The sequence below is a fragment of the Pipistrellus kuhlii genome, unplaced genomic scaffold, assembly GCF_014108245.1.
Source record: "Pipistrellus kuhlii isolate mPipKuh1 unplaced genomic scaffold, mPipKuh1.p scaffold_m20_p_1, whole genome shotgun sequence".
NCBI lineage: Eukaryota > Metazoa > Chordata > Mammalia > Chiroptera > Vespertilionidae > Pipistrellus > Pipistrellus kuhlii.
Genome location: NW_023425404.1, coordinates 19,239,169 through 19,262,536, shown reverse-complemented (window position 1 = coordinate 19,262,536; position 23,368 = coordinate 19,239,169). Strand labels below are relative to the sequence as shown.

The 23,368-nt window shown below is 51.1% G+C and overlaps 1 protein-coding gene and 1 long non-coding RNA gene across 9 annotated transcripts in view; one reads left to right on the top strand and one right to left on the bottom strand.

Moving 5' to 3' along the window:
- Window positions 1-3,010: 3,010 nt before the first annotated feature.
- On the bottom strand, window positions 3,011-5,005 carry LOC123652107. Its single transcript, XR_006741209.1, has 2 exons — window positions 4,061-5,005; window positions 3,011-3,232 (listed from the first exon to the last, which is right to left on the bottom strand). It is a non-coding gene; the product is annotated as an uncharacterized LOC123652107 (long non-coding RNA).
- An 889-nt stretch (window positions 5,006-5,894) lies between these two features.
- PLEKHG3 (pleckstrin homology and RhoGEF domain containing G3) overlaps window positions 5,895-23,368 on the top strand; it is a 41,794-nt gene continuing 24,320 nt past the window's right edge. For all 8 annotated transcript variants that reach the window (XM_045579798.1, XM_036434286.2, XM_036434274.2 and 5 more), the window contains exon 1: window positions 5,895-6,024. The gene's annotated coding sequence lies outside the window, so the exon portion shown is untranslated. The remainder of the gene's footprint in view (window positions 6,025-23,368) is intronic.

Below are 23,368 nucleotides of genomic sequence, written 5' to 3'. Positions count from 1 at the left end.
GAAGTGGAACGCTTTCGGACCCTGGGATGTTACTGACAGTGATAAAGGAGGTACACAGACAACCTCATTTCAGTCCATCATTTCTAAGATCTTTCATGCTAGCTTTAAGCTGGGTAAAGCTGGACGGCTTCCTGTGACACTTCATTCATCTACAGCCGGGGGTGGGGGTGGGGGTCACACAGAAAAAATGTCTGGCGCAGGGGCTTGAAGTCAGAGAAGAAAAAGCTTGTCTCATCGGCTGGATCATCGAAGGCTGGCGTCTGAGTTCCAGCTCCCTGATCTCAGGCGTTGTAAACGCCGATACACAGTCCCTTATCTCCAGATAACGCAGGTGAGCATAAGTGATCTCCAGAAATGGTTCACACGTGGTTCCCAGGTTCTTGAAAAACCACAAGTGATTGGCAAATGTTCCAGTTACAGACAAAAACTCAAACAAACAGCTCATTTCCTTCAAGGGCTCCTCACGGCCGGCCCTTGGCTGGCAGCCTGAATGCAGTGAGGAGGGAAGTCTTCCTCTCCCTCCCCCCACGTCTTCCCCTTTCTGATGTCAGATTTTTCTGACACCGGGGAGTCCAGACTGCAGGAAAGAAGCTATTGATAAGGAGTGGGACTCCCACCCGCACCCCACCTCAGAGGTCACTGCCCTCTCGGAGTTGGTTCCAGACATTTCATTTCATTCATTTCAGGAACCCCGGGGGCCACAAGGCTCTGAATCAAGGTCTTGTAAGGCATACATTACATTGAACTTCATTCAGCATGCTCTGGGGAAATGCAGGCTTGGGTCCTAATAGGATTCCGATTACAAGTAGCCTGGGTAACTCTGGAACAGGTGGGAGTGACCCACACATTTTTACTTTTTTAAAGAAATAACCCTTTTAAAAAAATTGATATATATATATATATATATATTTTAGAGGAAGGGAGAGAGAGAATGAGAGAGAGAAAAACATAGGTGTGAGAGAAACGTCCATCAGTTGCCTCCTACAGGTGCCCCAATGGGGCATCAAACCCGAAACCTGGGTATGTGCTCTGACCGGGAATTGGACCCTTAACCTTTTCGTGTATGGGATGATGCTCCAATCAACTGAGCCACACTTTAAAAAAAATAACAGATTTATTGAGATATATTTCACATAGCACACAATTCATCCATTAGCATAGTAAATATTTTTAGTATTGTATTACTCCTAAAAGAAATCCCAAACCTGTTAGCAGTCATTCCCTTTTCCTTTAAACTCCCCAGCTCTGATCTTTTTTTTTTTTTTTTTTTTTTTTGTGCCTATTTTGGACAGTTCATAAATGGGATCATACATGTGCAGCCTTTCACTTAGCATCATCTCTTTAAAGCTCACCTATGTTGTAGTAGGAATGAGAACTTCACTCCTCTCGTGACTGAATGATATTCCATTGTATGGATATACGTTCTGTGTATCAGCTTATGGACATTTGTCATGTTTCTACCTTTTGGCTATTATGAATAATGTTACTATGAACATTCATGTGCAAGGTTTTCTGTGGGCAGGTGCTTTATTTTTCTTCTTTTAATATATTTTTATTGATTTTAGAGAGGAAGGAAGGAGCGATAGAAACATCAATGATGAGAGAGAATCACTGATCAGCTGCTTCCTGCACGCCCCCAACTGGGGATTGAGCCTGCAACTCTGGCATATGCCCTTGACTGGAATCGAACCTGGGACCCTTCAGTCCTTAGGCTAATGCTCTACCTACTGATCCAAACCGGCTAGAGCCTGGACAGATGTTTTCATTTTTCTTGTGCAGATATCTAGGAGTGAAATTGCTGGGTTGTGTGGCAACTCTACGTTTAACCTTTTCAGGAACTGTTTTCCAAAGTTCATTCACCATTAGTGTATGAGAGTTCTAATTTCCTCACATTCTCATTAACCTTTATTATTGTTTTTTATTTTAGCCACCCTAAGGGATTTAAAGTGATATTTCATTGTTGTTGTTTTTTAAGTATGCATTTTCGTAGAGGCTAATGATGCTGAACATGTTTTCACATACTTATTGGCCATTTGTATATCTTCTTTGGAGAAATGTCTATTTAGATCCTTTGCCCATTTTTAAATTGGGTTATTTGCCTTTTTATTATTGAGTTGTAGGAATTCCTTTAAAAAAAAAATATATATATATATATATTTGTCTTTTTACAGAGAGGGAGAGGGATAGAGAGTTAGAAACATCAATGAGAGAAAAACATCTATCAGCTTCCTCCTGCACACCCCCCACTGGGGATGTGCCCACAACCAAGGTACATGCCCTTGACCGGAATGGAACCTGGGACCCTTCAGTCCACAGGCCGACACTCTATCCACTGATCCAAACCAGCTAGGGTGAGGTTGTAGGAATTCTTGACATATTCTGAATAAAGTCTCTTATTAGATATAAGAGACTTTATTCAGAATATTTGATTTGCAAAAACTTTTTCCCATTCTTTGCCATCCTGATATGTCCTTTGAGGCATACATGTGGTAAATGCTGATGATGTTTGATTCTGTTACTTGTGGCTCACACTTTGAGAAACATTGCTAAGTCACCTTTGACAGGAAATCTCCAAGTGTGGGCCTTCGGCTCCCCATCCGGGCCAGCGGAGGCGCCTTCTCAGGGCTGGATGCACAGAGTCCCCGGGGACCTTCGCAGTGTTTACACCCCTCCCACTCCTGAGGTCTACCACAATAGAGCAGCTGAAATGACAGTTTGCAAATGTCCTTTATTGTGAAAACTCAATGGCCTTTGTCTCTGGAATTTGAAATTTTGATGCAAATGTTGGCAGCCTAGAGTTTGGAAGGAGGAGGGGACGGGCCCAGAGAAGAAACCACGCCATTGATCTCCATGGTGAGTCATTTCTACTCTATGTTGTCTTCGTTTTTTCTCGCCCATAAAGTGGGGGACATACCTCTGTCTCCCCATGTCAGCGGGGGCACTGTGAAGATGACTTAATCTGTATTTGTTAGAACACTGAGATCTTAAAAGACATTTCGGAGGCACAAGGTATTATTATAACAATAAATGATTTAATAGCAGGGAGAGTGAAGCTACTAAAGCAAGAATGGACAGGGGCAGGAAGGAGGGGCTGTGAGTTGTGGATAGAGGAGCTGCAGCCCAGAGCTCCTGGGCCCAGACTCAGGTTTTTATTCTTAGAGGTGAGATTGGAGATTTCTCCCAAAAAGTTCGGGTTATTTCATCTGATTCAGCATTACTTTACTGAGTGCGTCTGCAAGGAGACATGACACCCTTTTTTGGAAATAAACCGTGTGTGTGTGTGTGTGTGTGTGTGTGTGTGTGTGTACTACTACTAGAAACAATGTAAGACATTATAATCAAATGCTGAATTGAATATAATAAGTATCAAAAAGAAAAACTAGGCCAAACCGGTTTGGCGCAGTGGATAGAGCAGCGGCCTGTAGAATGAAAGGTCCCAGGTTCGATTCTGGTCAAGGGCATTTACCTTGGTTGCAGGCATATCCCCAGTAGGGGGTGTGCAAGAGGCAGCTGATTGATGACTCATCGGTGTTTCTAACTTTCTCCCTTCCTCTCTGTACAAAAAAAAAAAAAAATATATATATATATATATATATATATATATATATATATGTGTGTGTGTATATATATATATATATATATATATATATATATATATATATATATATATAAACCTAGCCAAAACCGGTTTGGCTCAGTGGACAGAGCGGCTGCCTGTGGACTGAAAGGTCCCAGGTTCGATTCCGGTCAAGGGCATGTAACTTGATGTAACTTGGTTGCGGGCACATCCCCAGTAGGAGGTGTGCAGGAGGCGGCTGATCAATGTTTCTCTCTCATTGATGTTTCTAACTCTCTATCCCTCTCTCTAAAAACTCAATAAAATATATTAAAAAAAGAAAAAAGAAAGACTACATGGTGGTGAAGAGCAGTGGTCCCATTATGCATCCCAGGTGTATCACCGACCTTGGCTTCTCAGTTCTTTTTCTTTATGACTGCAACTGTTGGTTTCAAGGGCTTAGAATAATGGCTAGCACATAGGAAGCACTCAACGTGGGCCTACCTGGGATTTTGTCTTGCACTCCTTTTGTTGGTTACACAATCTTGGCCAAGTTGGCTAGAACCCTCCCATCCTCAGTTATCCAATCTGTAAAATGGGCACAAAGATAAGTTACTGGCTACCTAGGCGGCTGTGAGGACGGTGGGAGATAACGTAAACCGCATAGTACCTACAAACGGTAAGCATACGCTAAATGAATTATTGTCACAGTCATTAACACTATTTCCCGCCCCGGTGGAGGAGTTAGGGGTGCGCGCTCAAGGATTAGTTGAATCACAACTAATTCTCAGGAAGCTGGAATACCAGGTGGGCAGGAAGGTACTAGTGGGATCCCGGTGATCAGAGAAAAGAAAGCGGGATCAAAGAAAGCGGAGGCCTGAGGATGGACCGGGCCTCCTCAAATTGTCCTCCAGCCCGGAGCCTGGCCGGCTGCATCTGGTCGAGCCGCGGCGGCTGTTTACCTCCGAGTCCCCTTCCACATTCTCGACTTTCACCTTCCCAGTGGCCGGTGCTGGGCTCCGCGGGGCTCCGCGGGGCGGCGCAGACCCTCCTCCCTGAGGAATGTGGGTCCGCGTCCCCGGCCGCGAGGCCGGCGCAGCCTCCTCCCCCGCAGCCGGGGCCCCGCCGCCTTCCCTCACCTCCGTCCGGATCCTGTTTCAAAGTCACCTGAAAGCCATTTCCTCCCCGGCCGCCCCGCCCCTCCCAGCAAATCTGCTGGAGCTTGCTTTTACCTGGAGCAGCTTTTTTAAATTTAAAAATTTTTTTGGGGGGGGGGGCTTGTTTTGCTTTTAAGAATTCTCCAAGCACCGTTTACTATGCACACTTGTCTGCACCCGGATATGAAATGCACCCAGTGGTTCTGACACCAGCGTCCCTTCCCTCCTCCTTTGGAACTGGCTTGGACGCTTAACCTGTATGAAGGACCTCTTCCAGGCTCCCACCTGGGCTTCTCCCTCTAGCCGGGGCTGGGACAGCATCTTTCATCCTTTTATCGGGGACCTTTATTGCTGCATTAGTTCGGGTTTTTAAATGCACGCTCTTGCTCCAAACCCAGCCTGCCCCTGTCCCCTACCCCCTGTCCGGTGTGTATCTTCCCATGCCTGTGTGATTACTGATTACACACAGACACACAGAGGATCCGCCTTGGTTTTTCACAAATGGGTCCTCTACTGCCGTAGGTTCTGCATCTCCCCTCTCCACCCCCGTCTCTCGAAGGACCCAGAAATCGGCTTCGTCTCCCGCCAGCTTCTCGCAGGCTCGGATTTGCACCAGGAAAAGGGTCACGGGAACCTAGTTTCAGTGAAGAATTCAAGTCGTGCCTTTCTGCCTCAGAGGGGTCGATCTGACCGGCTCTGGTGGGGGTTCAGGATCCCCCCCCCCCACCCAGATCGGACCCCCACCGGAAGCCCCTTTTCCTGTGCGTGCAACGGAGGGACGTCTGGGCGGTCCGGGGCCCATCGGGAGGCGGTGCCATCAGGAATGTGACACCGGGGTGACCCCACCACGTGCGCGTTCGAATCTGGGCGCATCGAGGCTGCACGGGAGCGGCCTGCGCGCTGGACGTGGCGGGGCCGCCGTCCGCCCACCTGCCGGCGGGGCTCCCCGGACCCCCCCGCAGCCCCCACCCCCGGCTCCAAGTCTCCCGGGCCCCCGCCGCGCCGCCGAGGGCCGGCTTCCCGCAGCGGCCGAGTCTCCACCCACTGGGAACATTCCTGGCCGCCCCTCCCTCCGCCCTCTTTCCCTCTCCCCTCCCTCCCGCCGCAGCCCGCCCGGCCCCGACTTCCTGCCTGCCGGGCGCTGGGAGCCGCGGCGGAGTCCCGGGGCCGCGGGTGGAGTGGGCGGCGCGGCCGGCAGCCTCGGCCCCTTCCGCCTGCGCCTTTCAAACTCGCGCCCGCGTCGCCGCCGCTGCCGCCTGGGCAGCCGCCTCGCGCACCGGGCGTGCGGGACCCGCGGACGGCCGCCGCTCGGTGAGTGCCCTCCGGCTGCCCCCTCTCCCTCCTCCGCCGGTGCCGCCGGTGCAGGAGCGGTGCCCGGGGTCCCCGCGAGCTCCCCCCGCCCGCCCAGCCCCGCGCGGGGGAGGACGCGGACCCGGACTCGGTGGGCATCGGGAGGCCCCGGGCTGCCTTGGCTCTTCCCGGGGCGACCCTCCCGCTCCCGGCTCCGGGCTGGAGCGCGGGAGGCTCTTGCAAGGAGACGTTTCCCGTCCTCCAGCCCCCCCACCCCGGAAACAAAAGGAGCGAACGCGCCGGGGGTGGGGGGGCTCGAGAGGCTCCGCCGAAAACCCGGGGAGCCCGCGAGGCTGCGCCCCTCTCCGCGCCCCCTGCGCGCTCGGTCGCCCGCGGTGTGGTCCTCGCCCCGGACGGCGGGCCGGCGGGGCGCACGCTCCCGGGAAGGACCGGAGCGGAGCCTCTGGTCCCGGGAGCCCGGGAGGCGCCGGCAGCCGGGTCCGGATGGTGCCACACGGCGCCGGCTCCTGGAACGGGTTAGAGCGGGTGCCAGGAGTGGGGTGCTCGGGAGCGGAAATCACCGTCCACCGCGACCTCGCCCACCCCAGGAATCGGTTTGGCTCATTTGCTCCGCGTTCGCAGCAGCCCTTGGGTTGGGAAGCTGGGATAAGGCGTGCAGACTCCAACATGTTTAAGGAGCTGCGATTACTCTGTGGAGCTGCTTTTTGAAAACAAAAGGAAGAACGGAGTGGGGATTCGAAGGGTGGGAGGCTGGAGAGGTGTGGCCTGGGTGTGTGTGTGTGTGTGTGACGATGTGACGGGCAGTGGTTGGAGTTTCATCTCTGAGGTCACTCTAAACTGTTGGCGGGTGAAGGGGCCTGTCCCCTGCTCTGGGGGCTCCCCAGGAGGGGACCCAGACCGCAGCACCCTACAGATGCCCAGAGTCCCACCATCCCTGCCTCTGCACGCAGCCCAGTCACACTGACCTTGCTCAAGAAATAATAAGCAGGGAGAGAGGTGACAGCCTCCGTGGGCTTCCTGCTGAGCAGATCACTTGCCTCCCTTGAGGGCGGTGTCTTTCCAGCCCCTCCTCGGCTGGGCTGGGAGTGGACTGCTGAGGGACTTAGCTGGGGGTACCTCATCTCCTCCTTTCCTAGCAGAAAACCTAGGGAGTAAGAACCAGAGGAAGGTGTACCCCGTCCCTCTGTTCTTCACCCCTTCCCTGCCGTCCTGGGACACCACATCTCCTCCCACAGCTGCTGATAACCCTATTCTACCTCCCCCCCGCCCCCCCTTTTCCGAGAGAATTGGACAATCCTCCGGCTCCCTGGGTATCTGGTTCTGGGTATGGGGCAAACCAAGAAGCAGAGGGAGGGGTTTGTGTAAGAGCTTGGGAGCCTTTCTACTGCCTTTCATTAGAAGTGGCATAGGTCGGTGTCTGTCTGTCTCTCTCTCTCACCCCCCCCCCCCACACACACCCACACCCACCTCCAGAGCCCCACGCAGGAATTCTTAGCTAAGGAAAAAAGAAAACAGACGACGTGGTCTAGCAGGAGGATGGAAAGAGCTCTAGGAGCTCCAGCCTGGGAGTCCAGCAGAGGATTCTGTCCGACTTTTAGTCCCGTCTCTACCGCATCCCATCAAAGACTAATAGTCTCTTGGGCTGGAAGGCATCTCTGATTTGCCTATTCCAGTGATTGGCAAACTGTGGCTCGAGAGCCACATGCGGCTCTTTGGCCCCTTGAGTGTGGCTCTTCCACAAAATACCACGGCCTGAGTGAGTCTATTTTGAAGAAGTGGTGTTAGAAGAAGTTTAAGTTTAAAAAATTTGGCTCTCCAAAGAAATTAAATCATTGTACTGTTGATATTTGGCTCTGCTGACTAATGAGTTTGACGACCAGTGGCATTTACGTGAAGACAGCAGAGCTCAGAGATGGAAGGTGATTTGAGCCTGCACTCAGGTTCGCTCACTCTGGCTAATCGTGCTTTCCCCCCCAACATGACTTGGGCAAGTCACTTGTCTTTTTTTTGACTCAGTTTCCACATGGGGTGCGTGCCTGCTCTTCCTTATAGAGGCTGGGGTGAGGTAGACTCCGGTGAAGCCACGAATGTGGAGAGTGCTCCATACATTCCTGTACAAAGTAAGGGCTCCGCTGTGCCTGAGAGGGGCCCTCTCCAGAGCCTTAGGATTTCCTGGGGTGGGCCCACATGTGCCGCACGGAAGGGTAGACCCCAGAAGCCAACGGTGGAAGTTTGCACCGCTGGCCGGTAGTATCTCAGCTCCAGAGCAAACATTTGCTTCACCAAATCTCTGGGTCACTGTTTACACTGGAGGAGGCCAAAGGCCATGGCCTGGGAGCTGACCAGGGTTGGAGGGGAAAGGACTGGGCTGGCCCCTCCCTCCCCACTCGGAACCTTGGGAAGGCTCTGGCTCCAGGCCCGGAGTGTTGCTACAAGCCTAGGCTGGAGCTGACCTGGAAGGGCTAACTGTGGAGCCATCTAGCTGTTTGCTGTTGTGTTCGGGGTGGATGCCGGGGGTGCCGAGGACTCTGGCTTTGGGAATGCGTTGCCTTTCCTGCGGCACCGAGGGCTGTTTTGGGCTCCTCGTTTGCCCCCCTCCCCCCATCCCAGGCTGCCCCTCTGGCCCCGATGGCTGCTCTGCCCCCCCTCTCCGGCCAGCTGCAGGCCCGCAGGCCTTTGTTCCAGGCCCGCCCTCCCCGGCAGAAGCCCTCAGGCTGGGGCCTGGCCGCTGGAACTCACTCGGGCGGCAGGAAGCCTCTCCTGGAGGGCCTGGCAGACCCTTGTTTCCTCCTGTGAGGCTCCTCTTGGGGCCCCCAGCTGGCCCCTGGCCAGATTCTCCCGCTATCTTTTCTCATCCCCTTTCTCCCCGTGAATAGTTGGATCGCTCTCTTTTTCTTCCATACTCATGTCTCTTAGTTCTGTTTTAAAGCATTTGTGCATTCACACACTCGTTATTTATTTGGCACCTATTACATGCGAATGCTAGACGCAGGAAACGCAGCGGTGAACAAAATATCAATACACAACTGCCATTGACCTGTGCAGTGGACTTGTAGTGGGGGAAGCTGACAATGAGCAAGGCCAATGATTGAACTAGAAAGCATTGTAGCCTGGCTCAGTAGTCCTGTGTACAGAAGGCTTTTTGTGGGGGGCGGGGGGAGGGGGGAAGGAGTGGCCGTCATCAGGCGGGGCAGCTGCGTGTAAGGGAGGCAACCAGTTGATGCTCCTCTCTTACATCAGTGTTTCTCTTCTTCCCCTTTCCCTTCTCTCTAAAATCAACGAAAACATATCCTTGGGTGAGGATTAAAAAAAAAAAAAGAAGCATTTTAGAGATAAGTAGAAGGACGAGATCGGATTGGCGGTTGTGAGTTTTAGAGGATGTCTAAGATGGAGTGGTCTGGGCAGCAGCTGGAGGGAGCGGACGTTTGAGAGAATGCCTGAGGCGGTATTTCCCTCCATCTCCGATTTTCCTTTTCTTGAAACCTCCCTGCAGCCCTCTGCGAACTTGGGCGCACCTGGGTTCAGATCCCTGCGAGGCGGCCTGTTAGCCCTGAGGTGCTGAGCTCCTTTGTGCCCGCGTTTCTCACCGGTAAAACGGAGTTAGTCATCGCACGTACCACGTACGGTCTTGTGAGAATGAACAATGAGATGATGTGTGCTAAGTGCTTCGCAAAAGCCAGTACAGGTGTTCAGTGAAGGATAGTCTTGTTATTTCTCAAGAAGGTTTCTTTTTATTTCAGTTATTCGGTGGGAATGGGGAATTCGAGGGAGGTGAAAATAGAAATCCTAGTTCGTTTCTGCAGGACCTGAGGTTCTGGGTCGTTGAAGATGTGTGGCGGGAAGGAGAATGCTGCTTGCCCTGGTGGTGGCTGGGCTGGGGGCAGCCCTGATCCTCTCTTGCTCTGGAATTCTCGTTTTCCACCAGCCGGGATGATTCACACCTTAATCTCTGGCCTCTCCACTGGGCCTCAGGCTGGAATGGCTCGGCCCCTCCGGCCGTTTTGTAGATAAGTTTGCTGGCTAGGGGTTGGGATGGAAGGGTGGGGAAGTGAGGGAGGGCTGGGCAGAGGGTGGGCGGAGCTGTTCTAGGGAGCCTGTGGAGGTGGCTGGAGGATTGGGATGGAGGCTCAGAGGCAGCCCCGAAAAGTTATAAGAAGGATCCACAGGGGCCAGAAGGTAGAGTCACGGAATGGACAGACGCTCTATGAGATCTTGGGGTTTACCTGCCCCCTGACTGCTCAGAGCTGCCGGGCTTCGACCCAACCCCAGGAGGCTCTTTCCCTCCCAGCTGAGACCAGGACCTCGAAGGGAGGGGCCCGTCGAAAAGACAGCTGTCACGGGCTGCGGTGAGCGGTTTCCTGGGGGCCCTGCGGCTCCGGAAGCCGGGCGGTGGAGGGTGGGGCCCGAGGAAATGGTCACTGGCCAGACCACTCCCCGGGAGAGCCCTCTGCGCTCCCAGGCCAGCCGGGCTGGCCCTGCGGCGAGGGAACTTGTGCCTGGAGACCAGCTGAAGCTAGATACGATCTGGCCTCAGAGGAAGTTGCAAAGAGGGCCCTGAACTGCCCCAGACAGTTTTGTCGCTGGAGAGAGAAACCTGGGCGGGTCAGTTAACCTGTGATGGAAATGGGGTGCGCGTGGAGACGCCGGCTGCCTCTCCGGGGGTTAGCTGTCTGGATAAAGGCTGGTCTTGGCAACCGGTCTCTGCTGTGTTCGCCTTATTTTGGTGAAGCTCTCTGTGGGCAGGAACGCTGCTTGACTCATCTTTGTTCCCACACGGCCTGCAGAACAGTGGAAAGGAATCCGGGCAGCTGAGCTTGCCCTGGGGTCCTGCCCTGAGGAATCGGGGCATAGTGGGCTCAACTGTGCCCACTTTTGGTCCAGGAAATTAGGGGGAAGAAGGCGTGTGTGTGTGTGTGTGTGTGTGTGTGTGTGTGTGTAGCCCAGCCCCTGTGGGCTGTTGCTATCTGGAAATGCAAGCTAAGGGGGAGAGGGGCTTTTGTAGCCCTTTTGCTGGCCCCTGGGGAGGGAGCTTTGGTTTAAGCTCAAGAAATGGGTTTTCTGGGCTTTCTGTTCCCTGCTGAGCTGACTGGGGCTGAACATAGGACGCGATGGTGGCTGTGCGGGGAGCTTTTGGGAAAGTTTGAGGTTGGTTGGCTTTGTTTATTGTTGGGGTCTGGTGAAGAGTGAGCGGATGTAAGAGGAGGGAGTCAGTTTTACTGTGGTAATAGTACCCCAAGAGGAGAGATGGGCTCCGCAGGTACTACGAGGCTTTGAGACCCGTGCGTGTGTGTGTGTGTGTGTGTGTGTGTGAATCAGAGGTTCTTGAGCAAGAGATGGCAAGTGTTTGTTGAAAGGAAAAGGGAACCAGTATGCAAGCAGCCTCTGTGCATCCTGCACATTGCTACATCCCCTGTGCTTGCTGGGTTCCAATAGGTAGTTTGTCGAATAACTAAAACCCTACTGTGTGGTGAAAGGCATTTTCACACTCCTCGCACGTGTTCTGTTCCTGTCTGAAAGTGCCCAGGATATGAGATTCTAAGAAGGAAGCCTGTGGTCAGCCTGGAAAAGTGAAAGGGGACCGGTCCTCCCACTCCTGCTGCATTTTGCCCCCAAGCGGACTGCAGGGTGTGCGTACAGTCTTGAATATGGTTCATCCCATAATATGTCCCATAGAATCGCATAACGTCTCTCCTACCTCATCCAGGACTTGGCCACCCAGCAGCCATACTTATCCGCATAAAGCCAAATTGTTAGGTCTCAGGTCAGCCAGGACTCAAGTTACTACCTTTCTTCCCACATCAGCCCCTGCAGACCCTGTTTAACTTTTATATCTAAGCTGTGTCCTCCTGTTTCCAAGCCCACAACTGCAAGGAAGCAGCAAAGAAGAGTGTAAAGAGACTGGCATTGAGAGGAAAAATGGCCACAGTGCCACTAAGAGTTGATAGGAGGTGTGGGCAGAGACCAAAGGCTATAAGAAGGCAGTCCCCATGTACGAGTCGGGAGTCATCTATTTAGGAGGAATGGCTTGGCGCTTCTGGGCCTTGTGGGAAATCCTTGTTCTGATAATTGATGCAACGGCGTGGGTCGACCTGGAGAGTATCACGATAAGTGAAATAAGTCAGTCAGAAAAGGCTAAGAACCATAGGATTTCACTCACCTGTGAGATATAAAACTGAAACTCGGACACAGACAACAGTATGGAGGTTACCAGAGGGGACGAGGGTGAGGGAGTAGTGAAGGGTAAAGGGGGCCAAATACCTGGTGATGGAAGATGATTGGACTTTGGGTGGTGGGCACACAATGCAATGTACAGATCGTGTGTCATGTGCACTAGAAACCTATATAATCTTATTAACCAGTGTCACCCAATAAATTAAAATTTTTTTTTAAAGTTTATTAAAAAAAGAAAGGTAATTTATGCTTTTCTGGTAATTGTGACCTGGAGTCATCAAGAAGAGGTTAAATTTATATTCCTCGGTCCTGTTTAGGAAGGAGGTGGAGTGCATATTTTTAAAAGATTCCCAATCAGATTGATTAAAATTTTAAAAAAATGTTTATATTGCCTGGCCTGTGTGGCTCAGTGGTTGAGCATCGACCTATGAACCAGGAAGTCAAGGTTCGATTCCTGCACATGTGCTGGGTTTTAGGCTCAGTCCCCTGTAGGGGACATGCAGGAGAAAGCTGATCAAGGATTCTCTCTCATTATTGATGTTTTTCTTTCTCTTCATCCTTCTTCTCTGAAATCAATAAAAAAAAATATTTAAAAAAAGTTGAGCCCTAGCCGTTGTGGCTCTGTGGATAGAGAGAGCATCAGCCTGCAGACTGAAAGGTCCCGGGTTTGAGTCCAATCAAGGGGGACATGCCTGGGTTGTGGGGTGTGTAGGAGGCAGCCAATCAATGATTCTCTCTCATCATTGATGTTTTTCTATTTCTCTATATATGTGCTGCCGAAGCGAGCACATGTTTTTCTATCTCTCTGAAGTCCCTTCCTCTCTGAAGTCAATAAAAATATCTTTTAAAAAAAAATTGAGCCCTAGCTGATTTGGTTTAGTGGTTAGAGCATCTGCCAGCAGACTAAAGTTCGATTCCTGGTCAAGGGCATACACCATGGTTGCAGGCTCCATCCCCAGCTCCGGTCAGGGCACATGTGGGAGGCAACCAAGCAATGTGTCCCTCTCACAGACGTTTCTTTCTCTTTGCCTCTCCCTCTCCTTTCCATACTCTCTTGGGTGAGGATTAACACACACACACAAAATGTTGATACTTAGGTAATACTATCACCAATCCTTTCACAAGGTGAAATGAGTGGTGTTACCCCCTCCACAGATAAGGAAACTCGGAAGGTTCACTCAGCCAGGACTTGGGGATGCACTGAACTTCTGAGAGGACTCTTCAGTGCATGCTCTTAGCTTTAGGACCCTAGTCTTTTGAAACTCCTGACTTCCTTAAAAATGTGGCCTTTTGGACAGCTCTCCTGCAGCGAGTCAGGGTTTTACAGTGTTAACAGTAGAGCCAGGAAGAGTCCACCTTAACTCAGCTCTCCCCAGGCAGACTGCCAGTTCCCCTAAAGGGCACTTGCCTGGGTGAAAACAAGAATGTTTCCAGTACACTTACACCCGAAGCACCTGCCTGGGTGTCACAGCCCTTCCTGAGGCCAGAGGAGGACAGGGAGGAGCTTCAGTTTCAAAAACCCCAGGCCTCTGCCTGCCCATCAGGAGCGCTGTCCCTTTGTTTCGGTTCTGGGTGCTGCTGAAAGATGCTGTGCTGTGCAGTGTTGGCGCTGGATATTCCAGCCCAGCGGTCAGCAAACTCATTAGTCAACAGAGCCAAATAGCAACAGTACAGCGATTGAAATTTCTTTGGAGAGCCAAATTTTTTTAAACTTAAACCTCTTCTAACGCCACTTCTTCAAAATAGACTCGCCCAGGCCGTGGTATTTTGTGGAAGAGCCACGTTCAAGGGGCCAAAGAGCCACATGTGGCTCGAGAGCCACAGTTTGCTGACCACTGTTCTAGGCGGTATCCAGGGTGGTGGGAGCTGCCCTGTATGGGAACCCCTACACCATCCAAATCTGGCAAATGGTAATTTTATCATGTCTGCTTCTCTCGTTTATCGAGATAGAATGTGACATACATTTGAAGCTCCCTTTGTTTTTCTCCCTAGTCCCCTTCTCTTCCCTCCCTCCCCAGAAATGGCATTTTCCTGAATATGGTGTTTATCATTCCTATGCATGTTTTTATACTGTTTACTGTAATCTGTAAGGAATTCATATACTGTGTTGCTTGAAATTTGATCTGTACCCTGTTGAATGCGTTCTTCTTGAACTTGCATTTTCTGGATTTATTTCTGGATTTACCCGTGTTGATATATTTAAATCTAGGTTATTCATCTAACTGTATCTGTTGGTATGTGTTGTATAAGTACATCACAGTTGCCTTGTTAGTGGACTTTAGGTGGTTTCCATCTTCGCAGCACTATAAAGAATACTGGATTGGACATTCACGGGACTGCCTTCCTTCTCGGCTGTGTGTATCAGCAGTGGGATTACTGGGTCAAAGTTGTGCTTTTTAAGACACTGCTGACCAAATACTGCCCCCACATGATTCCTAACCAATTTATATTCTTACCAGGAAGATGAGCGCTCCTATTTCACTAACATCTCGATTGCATCTTTTACCCTAGTAGACATGAAATGGTATTTTTAAATTATCTTATAAATTGGTTTTTAAGGTTAGCACTTTGATTACAGGAAGGGATGGTCACTTTTCCTGTTTATTGTCCAAGCATGTTTTTTATTCTGTGAATGTTGCACTTCATATTAAAGAAAATTTTTTTTAAACCAGTTAATATATTCATGTGATTCAAACCCTCAAATGGAATACAGAGAAAAATTTCCCAGCCCTGTCTCCTAGCTCACCATGTCTGCACCCTGCAACCTGTTAGAGGTTCTTGTGTGCTTTTACACTTTTAATTGCCATCATCTTTTTCTTACTGATTTTTAGGAGTTAAAAAATACATGTTAAATAATTATCTTGCTTGCTGATCATATTTATTAAATATAGCTCTGGATTGTCTTAATTTTATTAATGTCATTTTTCATAGGGAAGCTTTAATTTTTTTTTGGAAGCTTTAATTTTAATGTCAGATTTACTAATTTTTGTTTGTACTTTCTGCTTCTTGTTAAAGAAGTCCTACTCTTTAAAAAAGAAAGAAAGAAAGAAAGAAAGAAATCCTACCCTGATTTAAAAATATTTTTTGTTTTATTTTTTCCATCACCACTTATCCCCTCTAAGCCCTCTTTGATATTTAAAAAAATATATATTTTATTGATTTTTTACAGAGAGAAAGAGAGAGGGATAGAGAGTTAGAAACATCGATGAGAGAGAATCATCGATCAGCTGCCTCTTGCACACCCCCTTCTGGAGAAGTGCCCAAAGCCAAGGTACATGCCCTTAACCGGAATCGAACCTGGGACCTCTCAGTCTGCAGGCTGACGCTCTATCCATTGAGCCAAACCGGTTTCGGCAGCCCTCTTTAATTTTTAAAAAATGTTTTTTTCACCGAGATCGGTTTGGCTCAATGGATAGAGCGTCGGCTTGGGGACTGAAGGGTACCAGGTTCGATTCCGGTCAAGGGCATGTACCTTGGTTGCGGGCATATCCCCAGTAGGGGGTGTGCAAGAGGCAGCTGATCGATGACTCTCTCTCATCGATGTTTCTAACTCTCTATCTCTCTCCCTTCCTCTCTGTACAAAATCAATAAAAAATATATTTAAAAAAGTTTTTTTCGTTTCTACTCTGAATTTATAAATCTATATTTTAATGTTCTGTTTTATAAATTTAAGTTTTGCTTCCTATACTTAAATTTTAAAAATGTTTTTATTGACTTGAGAGAGAGAAAGGGAGAAGGATAGAGATAGAAACATCTATGAGAACATTGATGGGCTGACTCCTGCACGCCCCCTATTGGGGTTCGAGCTCCCTGACCAGGAATTGAACCTGTGACCTCCAGGTGCATGGAACAATGACCTCAACCAACTGAGCCACAGGACCGGGCCCACACTTAGATTCTAAATTCACCTGGAATGCATGTGTGTGGACATATATGTTTTTATTTATTTATTTATTTATTTTTTAGAGGAAAAGAGAGAGAGACCTTGATTGGCTGCCTCCTGCATGCATCTTGACTGGGATCAAACCCACAACCTGGGTGTGTGCCCGACCAGGAATTGAACCTGGTGGAAACCTTTTGGTGGATGGGGCGACAACCAACTGAGCCACACCAGCTGTTTATTTTTTAATATGACACGAGTTCTCAACCTTGGTTACACATTAAACCTCATGAGAAGCTTTTAAAAAAACGTACTGATGCCTCACCTCAGATCTGACCAATAAAATAAAAATACTTTGGGGTGGGATCCAGGCAGGATTATGAAACACGTCTGAGGTGATTTTTATGGTCAGCCAAGGGTGAGAGCCACTCAGCCTTATAAGATGGAACTGATTTTATTTTATTTTCCAGAGGAATGGCCAATTTTCCCAGTACTCATTATGGAATAGTCTGAAGTTCCCTTCCTCTCTGAAATCAATAAAAATAAAATAAAATTCACCTGGACTCATGTGACATTTTTCCTGTAAGAAGTCATGAACCGCCGAAACCGGATTGGCTCAGTGGATAGAGTGACGGCCTGTGGACTGAAGGGTCCCAGGTTCGATTCCGGTCAGGGGCATGTACCTTGGTTGCGGACACATCCCAGTGGGGGGTGTGTGTGCGAGAGGCAACTGATCGATGATTCTCTCTCATTGATGTTTCTAACTCTCTATCCCTCTCTCTTCCTCTCTGTAAAAAATCAGTAAAATATATTTAAAAAAAAAAAAAAAGAAGTCATGAACCCACACACTACGGGCTGGCCCTGGGCAGACAGACCCCCTAGGGCCAGGCCCCCTTTCTGGAAGCAGGAGGACAGAGCGAGAACGCTGATGGAGCAGTTGGTCTCTTCTTTGTGGCCTTCTTCCCAGCTGGAGCATTATTCCGTGATAGCAAGGCTTTGCCTCGTTCATCGCTTTGTCCTCAGCACCTGGCCTGTGGTTAGACCGACAGCAAACATGAGTGAGTGTGAGTCGTCCTGTTTCAGACAGGAAGCCGGCTCAGTCCGAGGTCTGCCGCTGCAGGCAGCAGAGAGGAGGTGAACAGTGTGACTCGCATTTTCAAACCTTTCCCCGTGTCTCTACTGGGGGTGTCTTTTCCTCCCATCGTACGAACCCCCCAAAATACCATTCACCTGGCATGTGTTCCCACAGCCGCCAAAATCGGGACTAGGCTTTTGCAGGCTGGAAGCCCTGGGCGGAAACGGGGTCCAGCAGCCCAGGAGGATCTGGTTCTCCTTACTTTGAAGAGGCAGTAATGGAGTTAGGTAGACAGGGCTCCCACGGAAGATAAGATGCCCGCTGCTCCCTGAGCCGCCGTGCGGATGAGAGCTCCCCCTGGGACAGCTTCCAGGTGGAGAAGGTGGTTTTGTGCTTGTGCCCAGTCATCTATTTTTCTTAAAAACATTTTATTTTTTATTTTTATTTTAAATTTCTTTATTGATTAAGGTATCCATAAAAATCACCTCAGACGTGTTTCATAATCCTGCCTGATCCCACCCCAAAATATTTTTATTTTATTGACTAAGGTATCACATATTTGTCCTCAACCCCCCCATTCCAATCCCTCACCTCCCCCCACTCATGCCCCCACCCCCCTATTGTCCTTGACCACTGGTTAGGCTCACATGTATGCACATAAGATCTTTGGTTTAAAGAAAAATTATTGATTTTTTTTTTTTTTCAGAGAAGAAGGGAGAGGGAGAGAGAGCTAGAAACATCATCGATGAGGGAGAAACATTAATTAGCTGCCTCCTGCACCACCCCCTACTGAGGATGTGCCTGCAAACAAGGTATATGCCCTTGACCGGAATCGAACCTGAGACCCTTGAGTCCTCAGGCCGATGCTCTATCCACTGAGCCAAACCGGTTTCAGCATCAAAAGTCTTTATACAGCTCAAGATGGGGTACTCCTGGGGGCATGATGGCTGGCCTTTGTCCCGGGTCATCTGGGTGACATCCTGGGTGATTCCGTTCTGGCCCCTTTCTAAGGTGGCCTCACAGTGTGGGAACTTGTTCTGAGCCAAGTGTTCCTAGGGCCCCAGGGCATTCCCACAAGGGGGCTTCGGGGTGGCACCTTCCGGTCCCATCCTAAGGGACCTGGTGTTGGGGCGTGAGTTTCCCTCTGACCCCCGCTGGCCAGTCCCGGGTAAGGGAGCAGGCAGCTCCGGATGTCAGGGCTGCTGTGAGGAGATTGTATAGAGAGTGTGTTTAGCGCGATGCCTGGGATGTCCAAATACAATACTAGTTGATATTATTACAGTCTGGCATCTTGGGAACCCCGTGTGTCTGAATTTCTTGATCTGTAAGCCTGATGCTCCCCTGCCCCTCCCCTGTGCCCGGGCTGCGGTTAAAGACGGAAGGGTTAATATCCTCGGGCTTCGAGGGCCTGGGGTGGGGGAGGAGCCGCATAAATGGAGTATTATTGTGCTGGTGAATGAGCCGGCTTTGTTCGGCTGCCCTCTGTACTTCCTGCAGTCAGTGTCCCCGTGTTTAAAGTGTTTAAATTGCTGGGGGTATTTGCATGTCCTCCTCCGCAGTGTGGTGCTCACCTGCCTGGCCCTGGCCCTGGCCCGGGTCCCGGCCAGCGGGGCCGGCTGCATTGCGGTGGGAAGCTGTGTTTCCTCTGCGAGGGGCCTCCCCGGCATCAGGAATGACAGAAATGCAGAAAGTATGACCCACACGCAGAACTGGTTCTGAATAGAACGTTTATGGGGGAGGTTTTGCAGGAGGCGCAGGCGCTGTAATTCCCCAGGCTGCTGGAGCCTGTTAACTGCTCCCCTGCCGGTGGGGGAATGCTGCCTCCCGGTCCCTCGCGGCCCTCCCGCCCAGATGGGAGCCCTTTTGAGGAAAGCAGTAGGTACCCAGCGGGGGGCCAGGCCAGGGGTGCGAGTGGGGTGTGGCCAGGACTCTGTCAACGCCAAGCTCCCAAGCCTTCCAGGGCCCCATCCCTCCCCCACCCCCCTTCTCCTTGAAACCCGGCCAGACACAGGCTTCGGGGCAGAAGGTAGGTTTCTCCTTTGGGGGCTCAGAAACAGGCCCTCACAGGTACAGGGCTAGGACAGACAGCCGGTCCTTGTTATCCTGCCTGGCTGCGTCAGCGCCCGCAGGCCCGTGACCTTGGGAGGGGACCGCGGAGGTTCTGCTAGGGGCCTTCCGAGGGCCTTCCGGTCTCTGGGCGTCCAGACGTGGGTCGTGGCAGGAGTGACCCAGCGCCCGCACGCAGGCACGCACTCACTGGGGAAAAGCAGAGTTAATCTCCCTCTTCTTCCTGGAGTTCCCTTTTCCCAGAATCCACAGAGTGTGGTTCTTAGAAAATCAGGCAGTGGCAGGTGGAGCAGGTGAAAGGCCATTCTCCCCACCCTATCTTGTCCTTGACGGACGCCACCAGGCAGGGGCAGTTCTCGCCACTCTGGGGCAGCTGGCCGTGCCATTGCCCCTCACTTCTGGAGCTCTGGGGTTTGGGGACCACTGCCCTCCTGTCCAGCTGTGTAACCTCTCAGCTGGGGGAGAAAGCTCCTCTTCTCCCCCTGGGGAACTGGTTGGATGAGTTTTCTGGGCCTCCCTGGTGAGGCCCCCGTAGAAGGAAAGGCAGGGACCTGGGGGTGGGGGTGGGGCAGGTGCTGAGGGGGAGGAGGGCCCTCCTGGGCTCTGGGACAGGGACCCCTGACAGGCAGTGCACGGGGCCCTGCTGTCTGAAGGGCTGGCTGCCGTTGAGAACTGACCGTAGTGCGTGAGTCTGGGAGGTCTGCCTGGGAGATCCACGTTCCTACGTGTTCTGGGTCAGACACTGGGCCCAAGGTCAGCGTCCAGGACAAAGAAGGGGTGTTCGTGGGGCTCCTCTCTTGCTGAAGTGCCTGTGGGATGGGGAAGGGCAGGGCTGGTTTGACGATGGAAACCACAGGAGGGGCTGCTCACACTTGTACACTTTTCTGGACGCTGATGCCCGGAAATGGAGAGGAAGCTTCCTGCTGGCAGCCTTGCCCCTGCATCTAACTTGCCTGGGGAGGGACAGTGAGAACTTGGGCTGAGGAACCCCTCACCTGGGAGGTGTACACTGGCGTGGGCGGAGCCACTGGCCTGAAAGTTCCATTGGCCATTCCCTTCCGCTTAGGCCCAGGCTCTCCCTCCCTCCCTCCCTCCCTCCCTCCCTTCCTTCCTTTTTTTTTAAAGAGAGGAAGGGAGGGGGCAGAGAGTTAGAAACATCAATCAGCTGCCTCTTGCATATCCTCCATTGGGGATGTGCCAGCAACCAAGGTACATGCCTTGACTTGAATCGAACCTAGGACCCTTCAGTCCACAGGCCGACACTCTGTCCACTGAGCCACACCGGTCAGGGCCCGGTCTCCTTTTCTAGAGGAGGCGCTCTCATCCTCCTTTTAGAGGCACTTAATTCCCAGGTGGCTTCATAGCTTCACATCTGCTTGGGGCTTGTCCCTTTTCCCTTCCCAGGGGTTGGAAGATGACTCCTCCTTTCTCGCAGGTGCTTCCTAGGGCTCTTTCTCCTCCTCTAAGTGGTCAAAGGAGTCGGCATCTCTGGGTTCTTTTTAAAAAAATAACATTTTATTGAATTTTTTTACAGAGAGGTGGAGAATTAGAAACATCGATGAGTGAAATATAGACCAGCTGCCTACTGCACACCCCCTATTGGGAACGTGCCCACAACCAAGGCACATGCCCTTATCGGAATCGAACCCGGGACCCCTCAGCCTGCAGGCAGATGCTCTATCCACTGAGCCAACACTGGTTATCTGGACTCCTGCTGCCATAGTCCACCTGGCGGTTTCTCACACCTGGTCTCAGAGCGCCCCATCTCTATGTGTCTCACACCAGGCCTGGCTCAGGTGTGTCCTTTTCCATAGAGCTGTCGGTCCCAGGCCTGCCTTTCGGCCTGGCCTCTTGCTGCCAGCTGCCCAGGGCCGTAGGTGGTCCGGGTTCTTTAGGGACTCAACTGTCCCAGGCTGCTGCCTCAGCTAACGTGCCCCCTCCTTGAAGTGGACCCCGCCCCGCAAGTGGTACTTCTGTACCGGCATTCAACACACTGCTGTGTGTGGATCATCTGTTACGTGGCTGTTTTCCCTCCTAGAGTTCAGTTCCTCAAAGACAGGGACAGCATCTTCTTTAGTTCAGGGTCCCCAGGGCCCAGCAGGCATTTGCCCCTCCCGGGAGGCAATCTGGAATTCCCATACTGCCCACGACACCCTCTTCCTCCTGCTACTGGTGCACTTGTCTTGTTTCTCCTGATGGACTATCAGCTCTGGGGAGCGGGTTCTGGGTGTGGTTTGTTTTTGGACCTCCCTCAAGGCTGCCACGATGTCTTTGTGCAAAGTGAGTGCTTAAAAATACTTGTCCAGCCAAAGTCGGTTTGGCTCAGTGGATAGAACATCTGCCTGCGGACTCAAGGGTCCCAGGTTCTACTCCAGTCAAGGGCGTGTACCTTGGTTTCGGGCACATCCCCAGTAGGGGGTGTTTCTCTCTCATCAATGTTTCTGACTTTCTATCCCTCTCCCTTCCACTCTGTAAAAATCAATAAAATATAATAAAGAAAAAATACTTGTCCAGTGACTTCTGAAGCTCACAACTTCAGTAGGAAGGGCAGTCGTGTCATCTCGAAAGAGGGTGGACTTGGGGCAGAACCCCTGCCTTGCTCCTTCTATCCAGCTGGTTAGGACAGAACTAGGACTGGTGTCCAGCGGTGCTGGCTGGAGCCCTGGGCTCATTCATACACATTCTGCTGCTCTCCCTCCCCCCCCAACCCCCATGTGATATTCCCTGGGACTTAGAAAATGGGCGAACACCAGGGCTTTGCCCCGTCTCTTGCACCTTTGTCTTATGTCCCCGCATGTCCACCTTCATGAAGCTGGCTTTTGTCTTTTCTTTAAAACCCAAGGATCAGCCGAAAACCGGTTTGGCTCAGTGGTAGAGCGTCGGTCTGCGGTCTGAAAGGTCCCAGGTTCGATTCCGGTCAGGGGCATGTACATTGGTTGTGGGCACTTCCCCGGTAGGGGGTGTGCAAGAGGCAGCTGGTCGATGTTTCTCTCACATCGACACTTCTAGCTCTCTATCCCTCTCCCTTCCTCTCTGTTAAAAAAAAAAAAAAAAAAAAAAAAAAAAATCAATAAAATATATTTAAAAATAAATAAATAAAATAAAACCCAAGGATCAGTGTCAAGGACCACGGATATGTGATTTTGCTACCTCCCGTTTTACCTTACATTCTGCTCCTCCTCAGGCCTGCTCTCCATGGCTCCGCTCCTCCAGCTCGGAGCCGGACATGCCGTCCTCCCTGTGGAACCCCGAGGAATGCGTCTTGCCCGCTGCAGGGGGGGACTTGGAATTATTTATACTTCATCTTCTGGCTTGACCTTCTGTTGGGCATGGACGTTGGACTGTTTTCCTTTCCAGCGGAGTTGGTTTATGTTTGCCCTTTTGAGCGCTTGGTCCAAGGAGATGCTGGGATCATAGATGATGGATGGCCGGTGGGGAGGGTTAGGTCACGCTGGCTCACCACGTTTCACAAATACCTTTGTTGCCGATTTGAGATGTGGTCCAACATTTTTGGTACAAGTCAGAAAACTCTTCTGCCCTGGTTGCTTGTGGGACAAATAATAATTTATCCATCATCATCATCATCATCATCCTCATTGCCACCATTTATGGTGGTCTTTCTCTGTCAGATGTTGTACACATGGCTTTGCTTGTATCATCTCAATCTTGGAGATCAACCAGGTTGGTGGTGTTATTATTATTTAAATATATTTTTATTGATTTCAGATAGGAAGGGAGGGAGCAAGAGACAGAAACATCAATGATGAGAGAGAACCATTGGCTGCCTCCTGCATGCCCCCTACTGGGGATGGAGCCCGCAATTGGGCATGCGCCCTTGACTGGAATTGAACCCAGAACCCTCAGACTGCAGGCCAATGCTCTACCCGCTGAGCCAAACCAGCTGGGGCCAGGCTGGTATTATTGCTCTGCTCATTTTGCAGAGGAGGAACTTGAAGCTTGGCTAGATCAGGTGACTTGCCCGAGGCCACACACAGCCGTAAAAGTGGAGGATCCTGGGCTTAAGCCAGCAGGCCTGCCTGACTCCAGAGCCTGCGGATCCGTTCAGCGGATAGAACCTCTGGGCTCTGAGGACTTCCGGGCGCGCACATACTTATGTGTTCTCTCTTCCTCTGCTGAGAACCCTGGGGACC